This window comes from Theropithecus gelada, chromosome 10 (assembly GCF_003255815.1).
Source record: "Theropithecus gelada isolate Dixy chromosome 10, Tgel_1.0, whole genome shotgun sequence".
NCBI lineage: Eukaryota > Metazoa > Chordata > Mammalia > Primates > Cercopithecidae > Theropithecus > Theropithecus gelada.
The window spans coordinates 2,477,949-2,490,280 of record NC_037678.1 but is presented as its reverse complement, the minus strand read 5'-3'; positions in this window follow the sequence as shown (position 1 = coordinate 2,490,280).

Genomic DNA, 12,332 nt, shown 5'->3' with positions numbered 1-12,332 from the left:
GTGACGTTAATATATAATAAAACAAGCTATAATGAAAATGTGATATTAGGAATGTATTTTTACATAATTTGGGGAAGGTTAAAAATTCATTAAGAAAACTCATGATTATCTTAATAGATGCAGACAAAGGTTCACCATCAATTCATGTTAGAGGGTAAAAAAAAGAAAAGGAAAACAACAACAACAAAAAACTATTAGTAAATCGAGGGATAAAAGGAACTTTCTCTGATCAAATAGAGTATCTGCAAAAATAGTAGCAGAAACAGCACACTTAAACACTGCCACTGAAATTGAGGTTGGGAATGAGACAAGGAATCTGCTGCCACAAAATCTGATCCACATTGTAATAGTGGTCATAGCCAGTGCAATATGTCAAGAAAAACATAATAAAACTTGTATTGCCAAAAAACCTATGATTTCAGAGGGCATAATTGTGTATTTTGAAATTTAAAAGACTTCAAACTATTACAATTAATAATGAAACATTAAAAATGCTGCATTTAAGACAAATAATACAATTTAATATATTTTTGCACTCCATAAAGAAATATAAAATGAAAAGTTTAAAATATCTTTTAAGATAGCATCAAACAAAATCAAATACCCAGAAATAAATCTAACCAAAGATGTTCAAAATCTCTACCTCAGTGCTACACAAAGCACAGGTGATAAAATATTTTTAACAGTTTAAAATGAGATAAACTAGTATAGGTATGTAGAAATTTTAGTATAGGTTTGTAGTATCGGTATTAGTATAGGTATGTAGAAACTTTTATGGCAATTTTGAAATTATCGGAATATTTTTATTTTATTTTAAAATCATAGTCACTTAGAAATTAAAACAGAGAAAAAAACTGGTTCTCTACCACAGATGATTTGAGAAGAACTGTTACATATAACACCTATATATTTTGAGAAAAAAATGAAGTTTTACATAAATAGAGAGACGCCTCCTGTTTGTCAAGAGGAAGACTCACTAATATAAAGATGACAGCTTTTCCTAAATCAAGTGACGGATTTAATGCAATTCCAAGTTAAACTCCAGAAGGATATTTGTGTGTTTGTAGAAATTCACAAGTTGAGTCTGACATTTCCATGGAAATGTAAAAGGCAAATTGAGGGAAAAGACCAAAGCTGTATCATTTGCAATACTACCTACTATATCCGACGTTCCATTGTAAAACTATAGTAACTGAGACATTGATATGGTATTGATGCAAACATGGCCAAATAGACCAGTGGCACCAAACAGAGAGTTGAGAATCAAACCCACACGTTTGTAGTCACCTGATTTGTAACAAAAATATTCTGCAAGGTAATAGGAAAAGGATGGTCTTTTTAATCAATGGTGCCTGGTCAACTGGATATTCATAAGGAAGTGAATGTTTGCAAATCTCACACCATTTGCAAACATCAAAGATGAGTTTCAGCACTAAATATAAAATATAAACAATAATGTTTTGCAGAAAAACACAGGAGGGCATTTGTATCATCTTGGAGTAGGTAATTTTTTTTTTGGACAGAGTTTTGCTCTTGTTATCCAGGCTGGAGTGCAATAGCATGATCTCAGCTCACTGCAACCTCCGCCTCCCAGGTTCAAGTGATTTTCCTGCCTCAGCCTCTCAGATAGCTGGGATTACAGGCATGCGCCATCACGCCCAGCTAATTTTCTGTATTTAATAGAGATGGGGTTTCACCATGTTAGTCAGGCTGGTCTCGAACTCCTGACCTCAGGTGATCCACCTGCCTCAGTCTCCTAAAGTGCTGGGTTTACAGGCATGCGCTACTGTGCCCAGCCGGAGTAGGTAAAATCTTAAAGTTGATATTAAAATTTGCTAAGCACAAGAAAATGGATATATATGATCAATTTCATCAGAAGACACGTTAATAATGGTAAAAGTCAAGGAATAGAGTAAGAGAAAATTATTAACGTATAACACAGAAAACATATTAAAACACTTGAAATACACAAAACACTTAAAATACATATAATAAATGGACTTGTATCTAAGACATTTTAAAATACATATAAATTATAATATAAAGGCAAGCAACTCAAAACAAATTGTCCCAAAGACCAGAGGAGAAGTGTATAAAAATAAATGTTCAAATGGTCAATACAACAAGAAAATCTGCTGCACTTCATTAGCTATTGGGGGATGCAAATTAAAGCCATAATTCAACACCAGTGTGCAGCCCCCAGAATGCCCCAAACGCAAAAGACAGGCAATAGCAGGTCTTGAGGGTGTGGAGTTCAAGGCAGCTCATGCCCTGCTGGTGGGAATATAACTGGCACAACCACTTTGGGAAACCATGTGGAAAAATTCTTAACAGCTCAACACATCCACACCTTATGCACAGCAATTTCATTTCTAGGTTCATGTCTCACAGAAACGCATATGTGGGTTCTTCAAAAGATATGAAAAGCTTATAAAGGCACTATTCATTACCGCATAACTAGGAATTTCCCAAATGCCCATCAATAATGGAACAGACACATCCACTTTAGTATATCACGCAGTGAAACACTTACAGCAGGAGGCTTGATCATCTACAACAATGCCCCAAAGTCTGGACGTCCTTCCTATAGAGTGAAAACAGTAAGGCACAAATGGGCATGTGCAGCATAATTTCATTTATACAAAGGATAAAAGCAGGCAAAACTAACCTATGGGGTTAGACATTGGGATTGTGGCTTCCCTTGAGAACAGGGTTGTAACTGGCCAGGGAATGGGGCAATTCATAAGCCACAGCCACTTTCTGCTTCTTGATCCCGGTGCTGGTTACACAAGTGTGCTCATCTTGGGACAATTCACTGAGTAGTACATTCATGTTTTGCTTCTTTGTCTGCATGCATGTTATACTTTGACAAGTTTACTTAAAAATATTAACATCATTTAAGATGAAAACATTTTCTAAATTGAGAATTAACTCACCATTCTTACCTAAAAAAGAATATTTACTGCTGGACGCAGTGGGATCATGCCTGTAATCCCAGCACTTTGGGAGGCCAAGGCAGGTCGATCATGAGGTCAAGAGATAGAGACCATCCTGGCCAACATGGTGAAACCTCGTCTCTACTAAAAATACAAAAATTAGCTGGGTGTGGTGGCGCATGCCTTTAGTCTCAGCTACCCAGGAGGCTGAGGCAGGAGAACTGCTTGAACCCACGAGGCAGAGGTTGCAGTAAACCAAGATCACACCACTGTACTGAAGCCTGGTGACAGAGCGAGACTCCGTCTCAAAAAAAAAAAAAAAAAAAAAAGAATGTTTATTAAACCAATAAAAATCCCAGAAACACCTAAAATAATTATTCTAAAAAGTAGCATCTTAGAGATAGTCCCTTTAACATCAAAATGAGACCAGTTATCAAAATACTTCTACTCAACATCCTATCGAAAGTCTTTGAGACAGTCTCACTCTGTCACTCAGGCTGGAATGCAGTGACTTGAACATGGCTCACTTGATGTCCTGGACTTGATCCTCCTACCTCAGCCTCCCAGGTAGCTGAAATTATGCATGTGTGTTACCACACCCAACTAGTTTTTAATTTTTTGTGGAGATGAGATCCCACTATGTTGTCCAGTCTGGTCTTGAACTCTTGGCCTCAAGTGATCCTCCTGCCGTGACCTCCCAAAGTACTAGGATTACAGGTGTGAGCCACTGTGCCTGGACCTATTGAAAGTCTTAATCAGCACAAAAATAAATGAACAACAATAATAACAAAAGAGAGACATAGGATTGGAAAAGAGACACAAAAATTATTTTCAGAGCGAATAGTTGCTTACAAAGGAATCAATTTAATCTACGGAAGAATTATTGGAAGTAATAGAGAGTTTAGCAAGGGACATTAGATAAAAACTGAACAAATCTGAATCTACAGATTTTAGTTAATAATAATGTATCAATATTTGATCATTATTTGCAACAAATGTATCATACTAATATAAGATATTAACAATAAAGAAAACTGGATATGCGCACAGAGTAACTCCATTAGCTTCACCAGGTTTCTCTAAATCTAAAACTGCTCTCAAATAAAGTGTTTGTTTTGTTTAATTTTAAGTTCTGGGATACACGTGCAGAGCGTGCAGGTTTGTTACACAGGTACATATGTGCCATGGAGGTTTGCTGCACCTGTCAACCCGTCATCGAGGTTTTAAGCCCCCACATGCATTAGGCATTTGTTCTAATGCTCTCCCTCCCCTTCCCCCAATCCCCCGACAGGCCCTGGTGTGTGATGTTCCCCTTCCTGTGTCCATGTGTTCCCATTGTTCAACTCCCACTTATGAGTGAGAACATGCGGTGTTTGGTTTTCTGCTCCTGTGTTAGTTAGTTTGCTGAGGATGATGGTTTCCAGTTTCATCCATGTCCCTGCAAAGGACATGAACTCATTCTTTTTTACCATGTTTAAGGATAGGAAGATTTGACAGTGTAAAGATGTCAGTCATTTCCAACATGATACCAGGTATAGATTCAAATTACTCACAGGATTCCTGAAAAGAATATTCCCAGAACTTGATAAGATGATTCTAAAATTCATACGGAAAAACAAATGTACAAGGAAATCCAGGACTGAAGAAGGGCAGGGAGGGGAAATAGGCACCTGTTTATTCCCCCCCTTCTGAAGCCTTACAGGAAGTGCTGATGCCAGGAAAGGGGAGGAGGAAAGACAAGTTGGTCAATGAAACAAAACAGTGAGCCCAGGATCACACCAAGGGTGTGAATGAAACTTTGATTTACAAAAGGAGAGGCATGGGAGAGCTGAGAGAAAAGACAGGATTATTTGATGAAGTGATGTGGAGAAAAGATGAACTCTTATCTCACACTATATACAAAAATCAACTCCGGATATATTATTTAATGATATGAAAAACAAAACTTTAAAACTTCTCATAGAACGTATAGGTAAATATCTTCTAGATGTTGGAAAAGGAGAATACTTATTAAATACACAACGCATTAACTAAAAACTTAAAATACACAGATTTGAGTGAATTTAAATTAAAAACCTGTATTCATCAAAACAAACCTTAGTGGGAGTAAACAATAAATTACAAATAGGGAGAAGAAATTGGGAAAATACAGAAAAAGAACCAATTCAGGTTGGGCGTGGTGGCTCACACCTGTAATCCCAGCACATGGGGAGGCCGAGGCAGGAGGGTCATCTGAGGTCAGGAGTTCGAGATCAGCCTGATCAACATGGTGAAACCCTGTCTCTACTAAAAATACAAAACATTAGCCAGGCGTGGTGGTGTATGCCTGTAATCCCAGCTACTTGGGAGGCTGAGACAGGAGAATCACGAAACCAGGAGGCAGAGGTTGCAGTGAGCCGAGATCACACCCTTGCACTCCAGCTTGGGTGATAGAGCAGGGCTCTGTCTCAAAACAAAACAAAACAAACCAAAACAAAAACAAACAAACAAAAAACACCAAAAAAATACATATAAAGAATATGTACAAGAAGTGCTTTACCACAATAGTAAAAGCAAAACAGCCCAACATAAAAGTGACCCAAACCCATGAGCAGATACTGTATACAAAAGGAAAAATATGGAGGCTGGAGACAGATGAAGAGTTGTTCAGCCTCATTAGTCAACAGAAAAGCACAAGTGAAGGCCACAATGAGGCACCATCCTACACATATTTGACAGACACATATTTTTTAAAGTCTAAAATAACATAATTGGAAGATGTGAATAGAGAGGACTTTTTATACACATAATGCTGATGGGACGGTACATTGCTACAATGATTTGTGTAAATATTTGGTGTTAGCTTCTGAAGGTGAACATTTACATGCTCTCTGACCCTCTAATTCTGCTTCTACACACCCAACCCAAACCCTTGCACACCTATGGGAGATGTGCACACAAGCTTCCTGCAAATGCCCTTAGGACAGCGAAACCTGGGGACAGTATAATGCCCATTTCTAGGAGCGTAGGTGAGTAAACTGCACCTATAGTACCACAATGAAATACCCTGCAACAGTCAAAACGAATGAATTACAGGTATGTGAGAAATCCTAATCAAGATTGGAAATCTAATAAGTAAAATGCTCAGGCCAGGATGATTACATCATCATGATGCTCTTTTAAATATAATTAAAAACAATGATAATTGAGCTTTTATACCTACTGGGACTCTTAAAAACGAAATGATGCAACTTTTCGGCAAATATGAAGCTATCCTAAAAGTTTAAAGGTTTGTTTTTTTTTAAAAAAAATGGACCACATAGCTTGAAGGCCAAGTCAATCATTTCCAGAAAAGTGCCTGGTCTCAGAGCTTGAGCCTCCTTGGCCTCAGTTTGGCCTTAAGGACTCAGGAGGAAGGCATCCCTGACCAGGAGTCACCCTTCAGGCCACACTTTCAGACAGTTGTGTTAGAGGGAACGAGGGGAAGAAAGAGGGGAAATTTCTAGAGAAATGAGAGTGGGGAGAAGAAAAGCCTGAGAAACAATTGCCCCCACACACAGCCTGTCTCATAAGCAAAGTGATTATCACCAGAGAGATTTCCTGCTAGCTTGGAACATGGCTCTGACCCTCCTTCACCCTTCCAAGAAAACGTACTTATTAAAGATGAGAAATAGGCCAGGTGCGGTGGCTCAGGTCTGTAATTCCAGCACTTTGGGAGGCTGAGGTGGGAGGATCCCTTGAGGCCAGGAGTTCGAGAACAGCCTGGCCAACGTACCCGAGACTTAGCTATACAAAAACTAAAAAAATAAATTAGCTAAGCACAGCGGTGCACACCTGTAGTCCCAGCTACTTGGGAAGCTGAGGTGAGAGAATCGCTTAAGCCTAGGAGTTCGAAGCTGCAATAAGCTATTAATCCCACCACCGCACTCCAGCCTGGGTGACAGAGTAAGACCCTGTCTCAAGAAAAAAGAAAGAAAGAAAGAAAAAAATATATATATGTATATATATACATACATACTTTATATATCTATAGAGAGAGAAATAAAAAAGGAAGAATCATCTGATTTACGTATACACAGAAAAATTAAATGAGTAAAGAGTAGTGAAAAGAAGTGGTAAGCTATAAATATTTACCAAAAAACATTTGCACAAAGAGGTTAAAAATGTTAACTAACCACAATACCATGAACACAAGAAAAACAACAATAAACAAAATGATTCCTTTATAAAACAAACAAAACAGAATACAAAAAGAGAGAGAGCGAGCAAACTATTGCACGTAGAGATGCCCTGTTCAGAGATGGAGAAGAAATATGGGCGGTCAAAGCTCAGACGCTGAAGAAAAAAAATTTTTTTTAATTCAGAGCACATTAAAACCTCACCAAGAAAAGCAGAGGATCCTGCATTTCCCTGTTTCTTATGCTTCATCTCCTCCCTTTCATGCCTGGTTGGACTTGGAGTTTAACACCAGAATGGTTCCCTTGACTAAAGCCCCCAATCCTTTGCTCCTCTCTCGCCTTCTTTCCTGTAATGAGGAAACAAACTCGCCATTGCTGAGTCTCACTCTGCCTTCCCCAGGCCGGCGCTGGCAGTCGGACGTGCTGATGACAATGAGTGGCTGGGCTGGAGGGTACTACTTAGGTCTACGTTCATGAACCTCCGGTTGACGGCCACCCCCCAGACTCTGGTCCCGGGAAATCTCTGCAGCAGCTCGAGGCCACCCCCTGGTCTGACAGCCAACCCCTCCATAACTTACTTTTCCTAAAATGCCCAGTATTATCTGAACACCCCACCCCCTCTTAGGGCCTCATTTCTTATTTCAAACACACAAAAACAAAACAGAACCAATTGTAAGAGACCTTCTCCCCACCACCAGGAGGTCATGCGCCTGCCTCCCTCTTTGGCCCGGTGCCCGGCTGTCCATTTTGGTAGTTACTCTACATGACTGTCTGCACGCCCCCATCCCCCTTGCACCAAATCCTGACCCTAATCACCTTCCAAGGACTTTGTTTCCATGGTGTCATCTCTCTCCAGCATTAGTAGTCTTCCCTTTTCCTCTGGATCCTTTTCTTTTCTTTTTTTTTGAGACGAAGTCTTACCCTGTCGCCTAGGCTGGAGTGCAGCAGTGCAATCTTGGCTCGCTGCAACCTCCGCCTCCCAGGTTCAAGCCATTCTCTTGTCTCAGCCTCCCGAATAGCTGGGATTACAGGCATATGCCACCACACCTGGCTAATTTTTGTATTTTTGGTAGAGACAGGGTTTCACCATGTTGGCCAGGCTGTTCTCGAACTCCTGACCTCAGGTGATCTACCCACCTCGGCTTCCCAGAGTGCTGGGATTACAGGCATGACCCACCACACCCGGCCTCTAAATCATTTTCATACGCACAACAATGTGTTCTAAAACCACTTATCTAATAATAAAAAAATAGTTTCCTGTCTCATCCTCCCTCCAGTTACTGACCCATTTCTCTGCTCCGTTAGAATAAAATTATTTGAAAGTATTGTCTCTCGGCTGGGTGCGGTGGCTCACGCCTGTAAATCCCAGTGCTTTGGGAGGCCAAGGTGGGCAGATCCCAAGGTCAGGAGATCGAGACCATCCTGGTTAACACAATGAAACCCCATCTCTACTAAAAACACAAAAAATTAGCCGGGGTGGTGGTGGGCACCTGTAGTCCCAGCTACTCGGGAGGCTGAGGCAGGAGAATGGCCTGAACCCAGGAGGCAGAGCTTGCAGTGAGCCGAGATCACGCCACTGCACTCCAGCCTGGGTGACAGAGCGAGACTCCATCTCAAAAAGAAAGAAAGAAAGAGAGAGAGAGAGAGAGAGAAGGAGGGAAGGAAGGAAGGAAGGAAGGGAGGAAGGAAGAGAAGAAGGAAGGAAGGAAGGAAGGAAGGAAGGAAGGAAGGAAGGAAGGAAGGAAGGAAAGAGGGAGGGAGGGAGGGAGAGAGGAAGGGAGGGAGGGAGGGAAGGAAGGAAGGAAAGAAGGAAGAAAGGAAAGAAAGAAAAGAAACAATGAACAGAACAGAGCTCTGAAAATATTTCTCTTTTTGTTTAAATGGAAAAATGGAGAAACACATGAAACAATAAATCAAAAATGAATTAAAATGGTCACCACTGGGGAGGGAAGGTACAGAATTTACATTGTTGCTCATTGACCGTCCCTGTCATTAAAAGGAATCACCATCCATGCAGGGGCTGCCAAGGTCAGGGTGGCTCACACTCTACCCTCCATGATAGACTAGGAATCAGCGCAGAGGAAAATCAAATGTACACCTACTAATTAAATGAATGTGCAATACCCCAAAAATCACCAGGGACACAGAGAGGAGGAAAAACAAAATGGAAAAACCAAGGAGTTGAGAAATATAGAGAAAATCATGGACATGAAGCTTCAACATACAAATAATTGGTGTTCCTCAACAAAGAAAATCCAGATAATATCCTAGCAAACATGTTTAAAGAAATAATAACTAAAAATGTTATTCTAGACACTAAAGAATTATTTTATCTACATATTAAATGAGCACCCCATAGACCAGGAAAAAGTAGAAAAAAAAACTGGTAGCAAACAACTGCTCGTTGAAACACACCATAATAAATAAAGGTCATTGAATTTTTAAATAAACAGTTTATGAAAAGGCATGCTAAAAGATTAAGTCATCTATGAAGTTAAGAAATTCATTTGCCTAAGATTTCTCAACTGTAATATTCAACAAAGCCAAAACAAATCCCTCAAAGAAAGAGAGCAAGACTAAGAATTTAATATCCAGCTAACCTCTATCAATACGGAAGCAACAGACACATATTTGAACCTGCAGGACCTGTGGCTATTTGACACATAACAGAGCAGATTTTGCACATTACTGGGTGAAGGGTACACCGTCAACAAATTGTGCTAATTCAACCGATAACTACAGGAAAAAGTAGGTCAGATCTCTGCCTCGGTTCAAGTACTCAGGTGACTTAACCACTGAAATGCAAATGAAAAAATTTAAACATTTTAGAAGAAAATATCAGAAAATGCTTTGGAAAGGTTTTCGAAATAAATAACAGTACAAACCATAAAAGAACTTCTTTTCATCAAAATTCACCGCAAAAATGGTAAATTCAACTGACAAAACATATCTGCAATTCTTGTGACTGATAGAGAATTGAAATTTAAAATATAAAACAAAAACAACTTCTCAATAATTAATAGTTTAAAACACACTCAACAGGCAACATGGATCAAGAAGCTTTTCACTGAAGTGAAAATTAAAAGACCAATTAATGCATAAATAATGCATCTGATTAATAATCAGGAAAATAAGAATTAAAAATAAAATATGTATCTCAAGCTAAAAAGATTGACACAATTTTTAAAGATTTGTAGACAAATAGATGAAACACTGGATTTGCTTAACTATTGCTTTCTCTAAACACTTTGGTAGTATGAAATAATTAGGTTTCATTTTATAAAAGCTAAAGGTGTTCATCACCTATGACCCAGCAAAACTACGTCTCATTATATACCCCAGAACAACAGAAAAACAAGAAATAATCAAAACACAGAAATGTAGATGGACACAGCAGGAACCGGGCACAGAATAGTCACAGCAGCATTGCTGGTAGCAGAAGACTGGAACCGGCCCAAATGTCAACAGGGAAGCGAGTGAATGGGCCATGATCAAAAGACTCTGTGATTTTATTCCATGTCACAAGGACACTGAGTAAACCACGGCCACGGCCATCTCCATGGAGGGCTCTTCGACCTTCACGGCTGAGTGACAACCACAAATCACAGACAATTGCAGAAACACTGGTACGATCTGGATAAAGCTCACAAACAAGAAAGACTGAGAAATCCATTGCTTTGGGAGAGATACCAGTTTGGTAAAATAATAAAGGAAAAGAAGAGAACGGGAAAGCAAAATCAGATCAGGTGGCACCTTAGTGGGGTGCGGAGTGTGCACGAATTGGCACTCCAGCGTGTTCTGTTTCCTAAGGGGTGAGTGTATGGACACTGGTTTTATTACAAACATTTATAATAGATCATTCCGAGGAGCCAAAAAATTGTATTTAAACAGTACAGGAAGATAAGAGGAGAGAAAATATTCTATATACGCATTAGGAACATAAAGTTTATAAAACTGTGTAAGAATAAACCAAAATAGCAATGCCCAATGTTATGTGAAGAAGATTATTGAACAGGACTCAGGAATTCATCCCAAGATCTCTGAACAAATGCGAAGTCCCACCGTGGTCCTGGAGAGGCAGCCTGCCCACATGCAGAAGCCAACGCTTCCCGAAGTGATGTGTGAATACACGTGGGTCTGAATCATGTATAGGATCCCAATTATGTGTGTGTATTTATTTAAACCTCCAGTGTGTGAGAGAGAGATTCTCCAGCTGAACAGCCCACATGCAAACCAGCAAGAGTATTGTCAACAAAGAGTCAAACTCTGTAAAACGTTTAAAGAGGTTTATTCTGAGCCGAATATGAGTGACCACGGCCCGTGACACAGCCCTCAGGAGACCCTGAAAACACGGGCCCAGGGTGATCTGGATGCAGCTCGGTTTGTATACAGTTTAGGGAGGCATGAGACATCCATCAAATACAATTAAGATGTACGTTGGCCTGGTCCAGAAAGGTGGGACAACTTGAAGCAGGGGGTGGGGAGGGGGCTTCCGGGTCTCAGGTAGATTTAAAAATTTTCTGATTGGCAATTGGTTGACATAGTTATTATCCGTAGAAAGGAATGGGTTACAATAAGAGGTCTTGGAGACCGAAGTTCTGCCATGCAGATGAAGCCTCCAGTTACCAGACTTCAGAGGGAATGGATTGTTAAGTGTTTCTTATCAGACGTGAGGTCTGTGTTGATGTTAACGCCGGAGGGCTATAATGAGGCAGGTCCAACCCCCACTTCCCATCATGGGCTGAACCTGTCTTTTAGGTGGAACTATAGCATGTCCTGGCCACGGAGGAAGTCCATTCAGATGGCTGGGGGGCCTTAGAATTTTTTGTTTGGTTTACAATATCCGAGAGGGATGTTATGAAAAGAGTACGGAACGGGAATTTACACTACTTACCAAGTATTATCACACATAGCTATGCTAATGAAAGCAGTGTGGTATTGGAATATAAACTGATCAATCGATCAGATCAAATGGAAGCTGTGGAAATAGGCCCAAGTGCATAGAGGAACTTAGCCTGCACTAAAAGCACCATTTCAAAATCGGGGTGGGGGAGACGGAAAATTCAATAAATGTGTTGAGAGACAGTGTAGCTGTTTGTAAAATAATAGTGATATTGGATTTTTACCTTACTACTCACAACAACATAAATCTCAATGGATTGAGGGAAGGGACGGGGAGGGGAAGGGAGGGGAGGGGAGGGGAGGGGAGGGGAGGGGAGGGAAGGGAAGGGAAGGGAAG